General features: G+C 32.9%; 2 pseudogenes; one reads left to right on the top strand and one right to left on the bottom strand.

Moving 5' to 3' along the window:
- Window positions 1-7,583: 7,583 nt before the first annotated feature.
- LOC109675906 (lupus La protein homolog) lies at window positions 7,584-9,399 on the bottom strand (annotated as a pseudogene).
- Window positions 9,400-9,517: 118 nt separating this feature from the next.
- Window positions 9,518-11,243, top strand: LOC109675905 (mediator of RNA polymerase II transcription subunit 28 pseudogene; annotated as a pseudogene).
- The last annotated feature ends 6,521 nt before the right edge of the window (window positions 11,244-17,764 follow it).

Here is a 17,764-nt window from a genome sequence, read left to right as displayed (position 1 = left end):
CAAAAGCAAAATTTGGAAATTCTCTTCAACGTTAACTGTTGGTATGATGTAGGCAAGAGTTTAAAAGGGAAATAACTAAGATGGTATGGGGAGAGTTTGTATCCTTTAGGGGAGGAAGAGCTGGGATAAGTTTGGGTTGTATTGCCTTGACGGGAATTATATACAGGCAGTAGCCAGGGTCTGCAGAACAATTAACAGGTTATCCCTGCAATTAACAACTGTTCTTGAGAGGATGATTGACAACGAAGGCAAGCACACAGGAGTAGAGAGAGCAGCAATATGGCTCCAGGAGAAATGCCGAGCATGCCCAGTGAGGAATGAGGAGCTACAAGGCCTGCAAGGAGAGATTGTGCAGAACCATATCCATCCAGGGAGTTTATGGAACCCCCAGCAGTTTTCTCTGCATGGATTGACCTACAAGTAGCCGGGGCTTAACAACTAGCTGGTGTAGTTGGTCATACACTATGTGGTCATATACTTTTCAAACTTTTTTAGGTGACAAAATTACTATTCAAATCCTTGTGTGACCTCTATGAAACTCATAGGAGTCCCTGGGAATAATGGTTGAAAACCTTCCATTTCAGCATTGAGCTCATTTGTCCATCTAGTTCCATTCAGTAATCTCATCTGCAATTTCATTAGTTACAATTCTTTCAGGGTCAAATTTTTCTAAATGAGCCAAAATATTTTTATATGTATCCACACATGTGTATAGGACTTAAAAAAGATAAACATTTGTGACATAAAACTATGTCTGAGTAACATTCCCATAAAAGGTAATGAGAGAAGCTATGTGGTAAGCTATTACATCTATATTTTATAAAGTTGTGTACCCAAAAGTGACTGGATCCAGGAGTTCACAGAAAGGAAAAATTATCCTTGTAGATAATTTTTAATAGCAAGGATTGGGGTAAATTTGGCCAATAAAGACAGGCCTTTCAGCTTGTTGATGTCTTAAGAATATGTTACATAAAAATAAAATCAGCTAACAAAATTATGTCCCAAAACATCCGTCAGTCAGTGAGTTGATCACATCAAAAAATCTAATTCATTTTCATCATATGTACTTTGTGAACAAAGTAATACAAAAAGTATTCTAACATTTATATTGATTTTACATTTCTCCTAATTGGTCTTCTGTTTGCATGCTCTTAAATTTTTAGTTAAGCTCTCAATAAGTCATTTAATAGTCTTCATTTGTTTATTCCTTTATAGAATGTATCTAGAAAAGAGACTATGTGCATTTGTTCAATGCTTTCAGCAAGGTTTAGAACACCTATGAGGTATTTAGAGAAAGATAGGAACCCTGATTTCAATAAGCACCAACTGCATCTTCAAAGTTGCATGAGGCATATACCTAACTATTAAGTACAGGTATCCTAGAATGTAAGTGACTTATTAAGTAATTTGAAAGACTTTTTATTCCTTTATCACAGGAGATTCTAAAGATGAAGTTCTAATTACTTATTTCTTTGGGTAGCACTTAGCATAGTGTAGGTCTTCAATGGAAGTTTAATAAGATCTAGTGATAGTGAAGTGATACAAACCCTAACAATGGAACATTGCAGTCAGATACTGTAATATTTACTCATTAACAGTCTAGACAGAAGTTGACCTGAAATGTTTTTTTCTCTCTTAATTCTTATGTTTAAATTGTCATACATACTTAACTGTTTTCCTTGACAAGGTCATTAATTTACTAGTTTCTGAAGAAACATTAACTAGGTGGTAAAATCATTGAGACCATCTGATAGACCATTTTGAAGAGTTGATAACTAACTCATCAAGTATTGAACTAATATCCTATGAAGTAGGAAAGAAAATAATTTGCTAATTTGTAATTTTCTATTGACTTTCTTTACTTATTAGTCATTTTAATATTCCTTTTTACTTATCATTACTATTATAGTTAAATCAGAAGTTTTTAATCTGATAGATAGTTTCAAGTTTCCTTTTATCAATTTAATTATAATAAACATTCTGGGTTAAGCTCATGCATGTATTATTATCATGTCTAATAACTTCATGGACCTTCTATGGCTTTTCTTTGGTTTACCATGTATGAATGTCTTATACAACAGTTAGGAAAAATTAATAACATTCTGAGCTGAAATGTTTCTCAACTAGTCAACTGATCACATACTGAATCTAACAAATTTCATCAAATACACCTACCAAAAAAAAAAAACTATTCTAAAATGCAAAGTAAGCTTCACATTTGCTCTAATTGGTGTTTTTGTTGTTGGTATAACCAGAAAAAAGCTCGGCACACAGGTTAATATTCAATGTAGAAAATTCTACTGCAATGCTGTTGAGCAAGTACACAAGGCATTACTGAAGATATATGAAGACAGTATACAGAGGGAAACACAAATGCTTGTCTACCTAATTTTGCTGAAAACTTTTTAACGATTTATTACCATCAAGTAAGTTTATTTTTTGTCCCTGTGTGAACTATCAATGGTAGCCACATTTTTAAAAAATATAACAGTCTCATGGAGAATGTCATTTTTTCCATTAGAACTCAAGCTATGAAATCCATTATCTGTTTTAGTTTCCTTGTCAGTGAAATCTCTTTCTTTGTTTTGCCCCTATTAATTCCATACTGAAAAACTGAATCTTTTCCCTCAGTTAGTCTCTAACCTCTTTTATTACTTGTAAGGGAGTTTAGTGCTTGGAAACTTGCTTGGGGAACTAGAATTCCCTTCTTAAACTTTTCCATCTCACAAACATCAGTATTGCAAGCGTGTTCACCAGCGAGCCCCTGACCTCCTTTTGAGGAATTACTGAAGAGAATGACTGAGGTCAACACAGGACTTCTCTGAGGTTCAGCTAAGTCACATTACAAGTGACAATAATTCCTTCACCCTAAATGAAAAGACACTGCTTAGCAATACCTATGGAGTACAGAGGGTGGAGAGAGAATTGTTTATCTGGCCTATCGGCTTTAGAGATCTAAAAAATATATATAAGTAACATCACTGCCAGTTTCAGATACCTTAAAACACATTCCCAGTTTAGTTCAAAGCAGATTCTGTTTTTCCATGATGAATTATGTTATTTATTGGTTGACAAAATTAACTTTCTACGTAATCTGCAAATACTAAATAAGCTAAAATTATGTAAGTCCTCAGCATTGAACATTTATTATGGATGAAGTTATCAGAAAAAAATAAAAGTTTCTTTCTCTGATACATAAGAGAAACCTAATTTCAGCTCCCTCAGCCATCTTATCTTCTGAACTCTGTCTCCTGGTCTCTTCAACTCAGTGACTTACCCTGCTCTGCTCTGGACTCTTCTTCCTACACAATGGTCTGCAGGGTTGGATTGTTCATCCTGGGAGAAAGCCAGGTAATTGTAAGACTCACATGACTTGTTTTTGGAGGGACCATAGTCCTATATTTTCTACACTTCATGTCTGCAAGAGAAGTTTCATGTTTTGCTCAGTTTCCTGTTTCTTTAGAAAGTAAGCCCACTCTCATTCACATGAAAAGAAACATAAATTCCTGTAATTCATTTTGTATTTTAAACTCTACATTAAATTTAACTCTCATACATAAAATTGTCTGAATCATGAACACACAGATTAATTTTTGTGAAAGACATATAGTCATGTATACAGCATCCATATTAAGAAATAAAGCAGTACTGACACCCCAAAGCCCTCTGTATGCCCCCTTTCTAACCACTATTTCCACTATTTTGACTTCCAATGCCACTAATGAGTTTTTTCAAATTTTCAACTTTCTATGTAGTACATATTCCTTTGTGCCTGACTTATTTTGCTCACAACTATGTTTTTGTGATAAATGTGTTGTTGTATATGGTTCATTCATCTTACTGTTATAGACTTTGTCTATTATAGTATGTTTGTGCGTATGTGTGTATGTGTATATTGCTGTAAATCTTTCTGTATACTTCTCTGAAGAACATATGTACTTCAAAAATTTTATTATTCAAATTTAATAATTGTACTGGAGGAACATTGTGTCATTTACAAAAGAAAAACATATGAACTTATTCTGTTAGGTTATTATTAAAATTATTGCATTAAAATGTTCACTTAGCAAAAGTGATACTGCAAAATAATTTCCCAAGTAATTTTTCTACAAGTCAATTAACAGTATATAATATTTCAACTTCACCTACATCCTTGAGAAAATAAGTTATTTTCAGTCTTTTTCATTTTAGCTATCCATGTCAGTGTATTATAGGGCAGTCTTAAATTCTGTTTTCCTGCTGACTATTAAAGTTGCACAATTTGTGTACATGTTTATTGGTCATATGGATGTTCTCCTTTTTGAAGTGACTGCATAGGTTTTGTACATTTTATAATGCCATATATGGTTTTAAAACACCAGTTGAAATTCCTTCTATATTTTGACATGAGTCATTTAATATATGCATTACAAATAACTTCTACTATATGGCTTGCTTCTCACTATTTTAATGAAAATATTATGTTAATTCACGAGAAGTTACATTTTTCCATACATTTTAAAAATCATTTTTAAGCATTGTTTGCTTTTCCAAGCCAACATTAGTACTCTGATCTCATTTTTCCTGAGTTGATCTGTTGCCATACTTCTAAGCTTCTGAAATTTCTTTTTTACTTAGGTCAAATAATGTTCTTGATTCATTTATCTATGTGGATATCCAATTGATTCATTGTGGGAAAAATTGATGTCTTAACAACATTAAACATGTATAATTAATGAACATGGGTATCCTTATCTACTTCCTGATACTATAGGATCTTTGCTGATGTCCAGTATAGTCATAAACCTGGATTTTTTAAATAAGCAGATTGAACAATTTTATTTTAAAAACTACTTTTATCTTTGGTGAATTTCTCTAAGGTACTCTGTTCTTCATTTTGCTATCTATGTGCTACACATGGTTCTCCTATTTTTTTCTTTTTTAATTTCTTGAAATTAATGTATAAGTCATTCATTTTCTGCCAATTTCTAGTCAAATATAGTTAAAGATATATATTTCCTACCAAACACTCTTTATCCAAATCTAAGCCATTTAGATATATTATATACCCATTACCATTCAGTTTAAAATGTTAATTAATTTGTACACAAATTCTTACTTTACTTATGATTACTTTGAAGTATAATGCTTAATTTCCAGGCAGTTCAATATTTTCTGGGTATCACTTTGTTAATTTTTGTGGGAATTAGGGATATATTGACCTATTTCAATCCTCTGAAATTTGAAGCTTGCTTTATGATCTAGGTAGTGATTCTGTTAAATGTTCCATATACACTTGAAAAAATTTATTTTTTTATTGCTAGAGTCATTGCTTTTTATATGTAAATTTTTAAATGTCAAACTCAGGCCTTCTCTTTCCTTGCTAGTTATTTCTCAGTTTGTTCTGTGAACTACTGAGACAAATATGTTAAATTCTTTAAAAATGATGAAGATTCTTCCTTTTTCTTCTTTTAGTTCTTGCCAAATTTTATTGTTATACTTCAAAACATTTTAAGACTTTCTTTGCAATTTTGACTTAATCATCTTCTTCCTTTTTTATTATTATTGTTGTACAGGGGATACATTGTGACATTTACAGACATTCTTACAATATATCATATTTGAATTTACCCCTTCCATTGTTCCTCCCCCCATTCCTGGAATAGTTTCAACAGGTCTCATTTTTTCATTTCCATACATGATTCTGGATCAGTTCTTACTTTGAAATAATTCTCCTCTCTAACAATGTTACTTGAAATAAATGCTTCACCTATGATACTGTTAAATAAACCAGCATTCTTTACCTTGATATTTGCATGATATCTCTTCCATCCTTTCTTTTTCTCTTATTCAATATTTTTCATATACATATAGCTCTTGTAAATAGTATATAGTTTGTCTATTTGCTTTTTTGTTTGTTTGTATTTTTCTCCAGTATTTTTCATTTAGATATGACAATCTTAGTATTTTAATTGGATGACATTATCTATTTATATAAAGCACATATACTCATACATTTGGTTTATACCATGCATTTTACTATTTGTTTTCATATTGTACCTCCTTTAGATAATAACATTGAAATAATTTTTATTATTCTGGTTTTCTATTAATTACTTATACTTTTGTCACTCAAAAATTGAAGTAGGCATTACTAATTTTAAAGTTTAACATAAATTATTTTCTATTACTACTTGTTATATATCTGAATATAAGTTATGTATGCATGTATTTATATATATATATATATATATAATAGTGTATTGGCATTATACTTTCTTAGTTTGAATGCAAACAGTTTTATATCACGTATATATAACAGGTTTTCTGTTGCATGTAGAATTCAGGGTTGGAAGTGTGTGTGTGTGTGTGTGTGTGTGTGTGTGTGTGTGTGTTTCAAGATGTAATTTTATCACCTTCTGCCTTCCACATTTTTGTGAAGTAGTCCATTTTTCATCACATTGTTACTTTTGTAATGTCAAGTAATGATTTTCCCAAGCTATTCTTAAGATTTTATCTTTCATTTCTGAAGTTTTATTGTGATATACCTATATATCATTTTTTATATTATTTTTGTTGGGGGATGGGGTTTTTTTGTGTATATCTTGCCTGGCTATAATAGATTATACTTTCTGGGATAAATGGTTTTCATCTGTTTTAGGAAATTCTCAGCCACTATTTCTTCAAATATTTCTTTCTGTTCATCTAGAACTCTATGATAGATAGATAGATAGATGATAGATAGATGTAGATACAGATATTATATGTTGATTAAGCATTTCTTTCAAGCCTTTTAAACGTATCCATGCAGTTATTTATTTAAGATTTTTAAAAGCCTTAAATAAAATGTTCCCTTCAGGCTTTTTGAAAATATTTCAATATTATGATAAAAGCTGCAACTTTTCATTGACTGTCTTCCATATATAAAAAAATCAAATTGGTCTAGGTCTAGCATAGGAACATTGGATTACACTAAAATTTTAAGTTTTCTACTTTTTATTAGGAGAACCTTAGCCTATGACCATGAAATGAGACAACCATAACATATGAGAAACCAATTAAAACATTTTAATATAGTAAGATAGCTAAAATGTGCAAAATGGTCAAAAAAGAATAACTGCAGACTATTTTAGAAACTTGAAACTTCTTTTTGTCTTCCTATAGAATATATTTTATAAGTTTATGCTAATATATTCTCATATTTCAAAGGCATTATAGACATTTGAGTCATGTGAATAGAAATAGAACTATACATTTAAAAAAATTCACATTTGGTTAACAAAAAAAAGTAAAACAATGAACAATTATTTTGTTACAGATGGATATTAAAGTGGACCTAGTTCACTTTTCTTCTTAAAAAGCTCCAAGAACAAAAAGTAGATTAAAACCTGAGATGAATACAAAATTCATTTGCTAAATGACTGGTCTCCATCTTTTGTTTCCTGTTTTCAGAGACAGGACTTCCTCTCTTCCTTTTCTTGCTCTTTTCATTGGTCCAACTGCAGCCTTTTCATTGACAGTACCAAATTTTATTTTCTTGTCCTGAAAATCTGGGCAGCTTTATTTCTATTTCCTCTTCCTTTAAATTTGCAACCTTTTTATTTCTATTTGTTTATGAATTGTTGCTGGTCTGCTATGACTTTTTTTCAATAACCCCTTTCCCCACACTTCTCCTTCTAGTACTTTCCAAGTGATTTTTTTGCTCCCTAACTGTAGGTTATTTGTATATTTGGCTTTATCCAGTACTTCCTTGGCTTTTTCTTTAAATAAGATTATTTCCTCTTTGCCCCTCTGGCAATGTCTATTCCTTCTATCTAACCATGATTTGAGAAAAAGATATGTAAACTTTCTCTACAGATCTAATCAACTAAGTCACCCAAAATTTTCAGCAAGCATTCAATCTTTTAGAGTTCATTTCAGCATTTTCAGCTAACTTTTTTATTTCTTCTTGGTTTTGTTTGGCTCTTCCATTTTATTTTTCTTGCTTTCTTCTTTTTTTAAAAAAGTAAACTTCCTGGAAAAGTATCAGCAGGTCTGTGTCTTTGTACTTCTGGCAAGGGGTCTTTCTTAGCATTTTCAATGGCATCAAACACACCAAACACTGATCTTTTAAATACTTTCTGCAATGTTCTTCTTATCTGAAAATTTTGTACTTGACCTTTACCTTCTAGTTATTCTTTTATGTGATCAAGGGTTGGATCATTTGGGAAGCCTCTCTCTCTCATTAATTAGCATATATTAATTATACAAAGGGGTTTCATTGTGATATTGCCATACATACATATAACATATATTGCCCTTCCTTATCACCCTTCACCCTTTTGAAAACAATTTCTATCTTGTTTTCATGCTTGGGAACCCTTTAATAAAAACACATGTACATTTTACACCTTTTTTGTACCTTGGGAAGGGGTGTTTTTGGAGCTCTTCTGATTTTAGATTTGTCTTCACTGATTTCCATGAGTTTTGCTTTACATTTATTCAGTGATTCCACTATTACATTAAAGTCTGTTGTTAGATGGTTTAATCTGTTGAGCTTTATCATAAAATTTCCAAAGATACCCATCCTTATCCAATTTGTATTTTGATCTGTCCTTTTAAAAAATTGTCTCATGGTGCTGGGTGCCAGTGACTCATGTCTATAATCTAGCTACTTGGGAAGTAGAGATCAGGAGGATCACACTTCGAGGCCAGCCCAGGCAAATAGTTCATGATATCCTATACTGAAAGTACCCAACACAAAAAAGAGCTGGTGGAGTGATTCAAGTGGTAGAGTACCTGCTTAATAAGCATACGACCCTGAATTCAAACCCAGTACTGCCAAAAAAGTAAAAAAGAAAAAAATCTCATGGCAAATTGAAGTCTCCAAAATAATCCTCAGTTTGATGACAGATTTTGGTCTCCAGAGCAGTTATCTTTTCATTATCACCATTTTCAGTCCCTTATATTTTATTTGTCCTCCATCTCTTTCCATTCCTGCTGGCACCCCAAACAGTCTATCTTATTTCACTTAACATTATGACCTTTAGTTCCATCCATTTTTCTGAAAACAATGTAATTTTATTCTTCTTTATGGCTGAGAATAGAATCACAAGCAATAATTTAAGAGTTAAAGGCAAATATAATGACAGAGAATTATACAAACTTGGTAAAGCATCCTCAAAAATTTGTCCTCCAAGAAACAAAGACTCAAGCAGCACCAAATACTCCAAACAGAATAAATGCAACTATCAGAGTAAGTGCAACAGGAAAAAAGAAGAACTGTTTTGAAAGCAGCTTAAAAAACTCATACTACATTCAAATGAGCAATAATAAGGATGACAACTGACTTTTCAACAAAAATATCTTTAAACAAAGGAAAACATATCTGTCCTTCACAAGCTCATTGTTAAAGTCTTGGTCCACAGCTAATAGTGCCATTTTTGGAAGTTCTGGATACTTTTGGAGGTGGAGCCTAGCTAGAGGAAGTGGGTCACTGTGGGGTGTCTTTGGAGTCTGAACCTCCCCCACCCCACCCCTTTCTTGTTTCCAGTCAACCATGAGGTGAGAAGCCTCTACCACACTCTATTATCATCATGATATTCTGCCTCATAATGAACCCAGAATCAGTAGAGCCAAGGATTATGGACTGAAATCTCTGAAACTGTGAAACAAATAAATCTTTCCCTCCTCAATCTGTTTAAGTCAGGAATTTTGTTACAGCAACACAAAGTCTGAATAACTCATCTGCCAACCTTAAAACTCTTACCTCAAAGAAACAAGTTCAAAATGCAGGTAAAATGAAAACATTTCTAGAATACAAAATCCAAGAGACGTCATGACCAGCATACTAACACTTCTAAAGGGAGAAAAATTACATCAGATAAAAAGCTCAGATAATGTTTAAATAATGAAGAGTAATTTAAAGAACAGCTTATAACACTGGGCATGTTGGAGCATAACTAAAATCCCAGCACTTGAGAGGCTGAGGTAGGAAGACTGGGAGTTTATGGCCAGCCTAGGCTACACAGTAAGTTTGAGAACAGCCTGGGCTATATGTGAGACCCTGAATAAAAATAAATAAATAAAGGCTGATATATGCAGAAATGTAACTAAGTGCATAATAATAAATAAGTTATATACAATCAAAAATATCAAATGAAAATAACAAGGCAAGAATCACATAAGTGAAGTGAAGGGTTTTAAGTTCTTTACATCATATGTGATTTGTTAAAAAGTATTAATTTTTATCAAATGTTCACATTATAATCCACAAAATATGCATAGAATTAATAATAACGCCATAACAGAGGTAAAGTGTGTAATAGAGATAAATTATATAAACAATTAAATACTTAAACCAAAAAGAAAGCATAATGGAGAGGAAAAGAAATTTAAAACAAGCGAGTCCAACAGAAGGCAAAGAGTAAAAAAGGCAGATTTTAATATAAATATATCAATAATTATATTAAGTATATAATAAAATATCCCAAAGATATAGTTTGTTAAACTTGGTAAAATAGCGTAATTAATCTATATGCTGCTCATGAAATATACCATCAAAATAAGAAGCTTAGCTCCACTGAATTCAAATTAGACTAAGTCAAGAATTACGAGTGGTAAAAAGGAATACTTTATGACAAAAGATTTGCTAACCCAAGAAGATATATGAATAATAATAATGTCTACAGAAACAGTATAAAACAAGAAGATGAAACTAAACTAAAAATTAACAATCCAGCATTGCAGATGTGGCGACCCCACTGGGTGGAATGTTCTCTGGGCCGCCACCCGGCCCCACCACCTCCGCAGGGATTTCTCATCTGGGCTTCGCTTCTTCAAGCAGCGCCTGGCGCTCTGAGAAGTTTTAACAGTACCTCAGTGGACGAATTGGAGTCATCATTTGAGGCTCGCTTTGCTTCTCTTGTGTGTCAGGACTATGTCAATGACACTGATCAGGAGGAAATTCGAACTGGTGTTCATCAGTGTGTCCAGAAGTTTCTGGACATTGGAAGACAGACAGAATGTTTGTTCCTACAAAAAAGACTGCAGTTGTATGTCCCGAAATCAGAGCAAGTTATGAAAGAGGATGTCTCAGAACTAAGGAATGAATTGCAATGGAAAGATGCTCTGCTCCAGAAGCACCTGCAAAGCTAAGGCACTGGCCGCAGGTGCTAGAGGACGTCAATGTGTAGCACAAGAAGCCAGCGGACATCCCTCAGGGCTTCCTGGCCTACCGTGGGCAGGCATCTGCCATTATCCCTGCGCCTGGTAAGCAGACCTAAGTGCAGTCGGTCTGGTCTGCAAGGCAGCCCATGTAGATGTTTTGCCAAATATCGCTCCTTGTTGACATGGTTTTGGAAGAACTCTTAGTTGGTGAATGAGTTGATGTTAGTTTTATGTTGCAACCTAGGATTTCCCCCCCTATTTTTATGAGCTATTAATTTCTTGTGTTTTCCTGTGGGACAGGGTTTCGCTATGTATCCTGGGCTGGTTTTGAACTCTGGATTCTCTTGCCTCAGCCTCCCAAGTGCTGACTTCTTGAGTACTTTGTTAAACCAAGTAAGTGTTTTGTCTTTGGCAGAATTTAGATTGTTAGTGTGAAGACACAGATTCTTTGTTTTAATTTTTTTGTTGTTGGTTTTGTTTTTGCTTGATTTTAAATTTATTTTTGTATGACTTCATTTCTTTTTGTTTCCATTTGTTATGTTAGTTTATGATCTAAGGGAAAAATTATAATAGTCTGAGAATCAGGGAAAAGAGTATGATTATAGACCTTTCATGATAACTACTTATCCATGGGAGTGTACAAAAATACTTTAAGTTGCTGTGTTTCAAGACTTTGAACTACCTCAAGAAGAGGAATCTAATGCAACAATGTAATGCCTCTAAAGCAATACAGAGCGCAGACAGTTTGTAAATGGGTGAGAAAAGGGTTAAGATATGCTAGGTTATTGTAATATATAGGAGGATCCTTAAGTTGATTTTGGCTTTGTTTGGGGGGAGTTTACATTTTGTGTCATTACTCATTTTAAGGGGGAATGTATTAGCATGATGTAATAAGTTGGTGTAAGGAATGAGCCAGCCCTGTATCAGTAGCAGGACAGTGGGGTACTGGCAAAGAACAAGGGGTTAGTGTAAAGATCAGTTAGAGATGAATCAACTTGGGTTGTACATGAAAGCAATGCTAGGAATCTCTCTGTATACTATCCTTAACTAGAAGAAATGCTTTGTCCTTATTATACTTATGTCTTCTCTTCAACAAAATTGGAGAAAAGGGGAGAACAGGTTCAAAATTGGAGGGGGGGAGGGGAAAGGGGAGGAAGTGGGGAGAAATGACCCAAAGTACACACATGTGAATAAATGAATAATTTAAAAAATTAAAAAAGAAAAAGAACAAGGGGGTTAAAATTTCCTTACTCTGATTGTCTCTTAGTTTTGAGTTTTGTTTGCTTTTTTGGGGCAGAGACAGTTTCCTTAAGGAAAATTCATGCCCATTGGTTTGATTCCAAGATCATCTGCATCAGGGCATTCTGCAGCACAGTCCTCAGCTACTTAACCTCTGCAAAGAATACATGGAACCTTTGTGTGGGGAAGGTGTTTTGCCTTCTTGAGCGAACCTTTTCTTTCCTTGTTTTATACATTCTTCTCCTAGATTACCTCCCTTTACCCAAAATAAACACTCCACTGTTGAGAAAGTTTGTGGCTAAGTGTCTTGGCTTGTGTTTCCTATAGCCTGAAGCCCCTTCTGCACACACAATGACATTCACTGGATGCTACCACGTCCATGAAGCCCCAAAATGTCCTTTCTAACATGTCTCTGGGGCACAGGACTCTTCTACCACCCTTTTTTAGTTCCCCTTTGTGGGTCAGTGATTTATGTCTGTGTCTGTACCCTCACTGCATTGTATTCCCATGAGAATTAGGCATTGTTCCCCTTGAATATGCAAGATTATGTATTAGTTATCCTTTCTATATGATGCATTGTTCATTCTGTGTGTTTGTATATGTATTTGACATCTAGACCTATGATTACCAGCCTGAGGCCAACAAATCCCCAAAATTATAATGTATACATTAAGCAAAGCTTCTAAAAGTTGTATTTACTTACGTTATGGGTTTTTAACCTGGTTGTCTCATGCTAATTAGAAGCTGTGATTGGCAGCTTTAGATCTCTTGATTTAGAAACCTAAATAAACTGATTCTGTTAGGGGCAGTCAAAAAAGAAAAGAATGTAATTTGAGCATCACATTAACAAATTCGATCTAATAATTATGTGTAAATCATTGTACAGATAGTTACAGAACACAATGTTGTTTTCATGTATACAAGAAATTATCTATATACTTGACTTGATATCAAGTCTCATTAAATTTCTATTACAGTTGTATAGAGTGAGGTATTTTTCCTAGAAAGGAGTTAAACTGATAGCTTTAAATCAGAAAGATACATATAATATTTTCATGTTTGGAAGTTAAGCATATGGTTTCTAAATAACCCAATCAAGGAAGAAATCATCATGATAATTCTAATTGCTTCTCATCCCCACCAGTTCTTAACATCTCTCTCTCTCTCTCTCTCTCTTCCCCACTCAACTCGCCCCCTTATCTCCCCCCTCTCAGACACACACATAATACACAAAGAGGGAGAAAGTGTGTATGTGAGAGAGAGAAGGCTGTTCTGTTGGATTGTAGTATCACATTATAGTGTTATTTTGTATCCTAATTCCAAATGAGATAACACTTTTTCATATTTTTTCTTTTCCATTTGGATATACACTTTGTGAAATCCCTGTCTATTTTTTATATTTTTGCTATCTGCTCTTTTATTAATTTGAAGAGTTATTTTCGCTTTCTTTTTCTTCCTTTTCTTTTTTATATAGTTTGAATATTATATATTAGTCATTATGGTATTACAGATATAATCACACAATTGTTTGTTTCTTCATTCTAATGTTGGCATTTTATAAACAGTTCTTTGTTTTAGCACAGTGCAAAATCTTCATTTTCTTTATGTTAATAAAAGTGTCCACCTTAATATATCTTTTGGCTACTAAATGGTTATATCAGTATTCATCACTGTTATATTCTAGAAGTTTTAACTCAGTATTGCTTACACTTAGATACATTATTTACCTTAAATTCAGGTATTATATGGAGTAAAGGTTAATTTTCACATTTTTCCTATAGAGAATAATATCTAATTAATACAGCAACATTTATTAAAAATGCCATCTCATCCTAATCCTACTATAAACCCATCTGTTTTAATTAACTGCACACACCTATTCTGTTAGCCAATTTCTGTTTTAGCCAATACCATCACCTCTAATTGCTGTGCATTTTGGAAACACTTGGTATATAGTGAGAAAATCTTTTCAGTTTGTACAAAACAAATAGGCAAATTTGTTTTGCTGTTCTTGGCTATTATTTTTATGTAAATTTTAGATTTGCCTTTCCCACTGTCACAAAAAATAATGTTCTGTGATACGGGTAATAATTGAATTGAGTCCAAACAATATTTTCAGGAGAAGTGATTTCAATCATTCAAATACAGTGTCGTCTAATCAGTGAACACAATACATACTAGGTCTTTCATTTTCATAAGTATTTTATAGTTGCTATAGGTAAATACAGATTAGTCCATTCTGAGTAGAACACTTTGAAATCTTAACTAAAACTATATCATATTCACTATTGTTTTTATGATGATTTGATTCAGCAAATAATTTCATTTTTGCACAATGGGTAGTGTATGGAAATTTCATTTTTCATAAGCTCTGAAATAGTTTTGCTTTTAAATTCATATGGTAATATGAAAGTGCATTTATTTATCTGCTTAGTTTCAAACTAGTAGGCTTATTGAATTCTGTCTATTCTTGCTTGAAGTATGAAAACTTAAAAGGTTGTTGAAGGAATTGTGAAGAACCCAGAAATGAGGCAGATATGTTACTACAGGGATGAGAAAACACAAAATTGTAACATCAATATGATTTATTTGTGCTATATAAATTTTTTTAAGCTTTAATCACTGATTTTGAGAGTATGGTTAATATGTAGCTGACTTTTTCATACTTTGACTTCAATCATTTCTCTCCCTTTCATAACTGAAAAAAATAGAAATATGATGAAGACTATATTGTGGTATTAGTGGTAGGTAACTGCTGAACAGTAGTTATAGGTGAAAATGTTCAGAAAGTTGAATTTGACCAACTCACATCTCTGGAGAACATTTCTATTCCATAAACTCTCCTTTTGCCCCCACCCCCAAACATAGTTTCAATTCTCTTTTTCACTTTGCTTCTGCGTAAGTATATTACCTCCATGTTGCATTACCTGTATGGTTATTTATATAATTAACTATATAGATGATATTTTTGAACAGCAATTATAAAATTATATAAATATGAGAACGAAAATGCATAGTTATATAAACATGTATGTATGGGTATAGGTACTTCAGATTGTTACTGTCATAAATATAACTTTAACTTCATGCAACATTACATAATCCAAAGTTTTCTCAATCAGACATTCCCAAGTCCAAAGTCCAAACCAAACAAGTGACTCACAACAGAACACTGAATAGTATTGGAAAGTTATTTATAAACAGGGCTTCTGTTTTTATTCTGAAGTACCAAATTTATGGCTCAAGATGATTATGTCTACATATTAAATAACCTAAGAAAATACCTAGCTAATAAAAGGAAAAAAACCTTAATTTATTTGGACAGATATTTTCAACAAAATCAATTATGAAGCTGAATTGCTGAAGCAAAATTTGCTTTCCAAACAGATATCCAATCCCTACTGTAGGGACTCTCCCACCCACCTTAGATCACTTCCCTTCCTTTCTATTCTTGTTCCTACTGCATCTATATTTTTACTCCCCACATTGAGACTCTCCTCTTGGGAATTAGGTTCTGATAGGAATTCTTTCAGCACTCAGTATTATAGGAACAAACACTAATACTCTTTGGATCTGTTACTAGGAAAAGATTAGTCTCAACTACAAATAAGGAGGATGATATTATATGTACACACACATAGGCACAGCACATGTACATTACATACATGTATATCCTGCAGTCATATTAAAGTTCTACTTTAAGAGCGCAGAGACATCTCTCTTGAGACTTAGAAATACAGCATATGTTAATACTCATCTGAAAGTGAAGATGGGATCTCAATAAAGGAGATTTAAGAAATGAACACAGAAAACACAGAGACAAATTGAGCAAATTCCTAACATTTTGCTAGTCAAAAACATCAGGAATCCTATTTTAAAGTCTACTATTGCAAATCATTTTCCAGCTGGGTGCTCACTCCTATAATCTGAGCTAATTGGGAGGCTGAGATCAAAAGGATTGCAGTTCCAGGACAGTCTGGCAAAAAAAAGTTCACAAGACCCACATCTCAACAGAAAAACCTGGGCACAATGACACACACCTGTCATTGCAGCAATGATGGGAAGCCTAAAAATAGGAAGATCTCAGTCCAGATTGGCCTGGGCAAAAAGCCAGGCCTTATCTCCAAAATAATTAATTAGAGCTAAAAAGGCTGGGGGCATACCTCAAATTATAAAATGCTTGCCCAGCAAACCCTCAAACTCCATTATCAACCAAAAAAATTATTTTTCTTTCTTTATTATAATATCTCCTATTTTTACCAATCAAATGTGGTATAGAGTTTGCAGTTACTCCACACTTTATGGTGCCATTGTTTCTTGGTTTCATATTGTATTCACTATCATTCGGAAACACATAGTGCACTTGGAAGTGTGAAAGTACTGGCCTATTGAAGGACTGTTAAATTCAAAGACCACAGCTTTAAAAAAAAAAAAAACTCCTTTATTCTTAAGAGCCAGTTTTATTGTGCTTTTTGGATGCTGTCAGGGTTTTCATACTTGAAGTGCTTGACCCCAAGTTTCCTGGTGCCACTTATGGCTGTGAATACTAAAATAGTGTTGTAAGCACACTCACCATGTGGGTTCAAAATGAGAAGTGGTGTGACATGCTATTTTGAGCACAAGGCTTCCATATAATATGTTTATTTTAAAACTACAATTCTATACCAGGGAAGTACTGACTATTCATGAAACTTCTGGAATATTAGATTTAGGTTCACTGTTATTCCTAAATTTCTTAGAATGGTTTTTCTCTATAATTAATACAAGAGCAAAGATTCAGGGAGTGATCATTCAATTTTCAATATTTGTTTTCACCAGTTTTATTTAAGAAGTTACTAAAGGGCTCACATTTGAAATAACAAGATTTCCTATTTGTATGCATATGTCTTTATATGATAAATTAATTTTATTTTTAAAAATAATTGCAACTGAATGACAAAAGACTTGGTATTTGCTTAAAAATAGATGCCAGAAAGATGAACAAATCTAAGTTTTTGTGTTATTACATATTTAAGAGCAGTAATTATTTGGAAAAATTATAGTAATTATTTGTAAAAGTAATTCAGTAATTATTTGGAAAATAATAACATTTAAAAATAAAAGAAACTTTTAAAAAGTAAAAGTAGACCACAACATTGAACATAATTTTACATGCATATTTCAGTTAATTTTCTTTAATCCCAAATTTAAATAAAAATGCACATAAGCTATACTCTCAAATTAAAAAGGAAGTGGAAAGGCAGTAGAAGAGAAGAAGATACTGCTTCACTGTGTGTTTCAGCTGAGCTGAAAATTAGCCACTTTTCTAAGTGAATGGGATTGTCATGGAAACCACTATCATTAAACATTTGTTAAAAGTTTTCATTTTATCTTAAAGTAGGGATTAAATGGAAATTAT

The sequence above is a fragment of the Castor canadensis genome, chromosome 3 (assembly GCF_047511655.1).
Source record: "Castor canadensis chromosome 3, mCasCan1.hap1v2, whole genome shotgun sequence".
Classification (NCBI taxonomy): domain Eukaryota; kingdom Metazoa; phylum Chordata; class Mammalia; order Rodentia; family Castoridae; genus Castor; species Castor canadensis.
The sequence above is the reverse complement of the archived record's forward strand: the minus strand, read 5'-3'. Positions and strand labels throughout refer to the sequence as shown.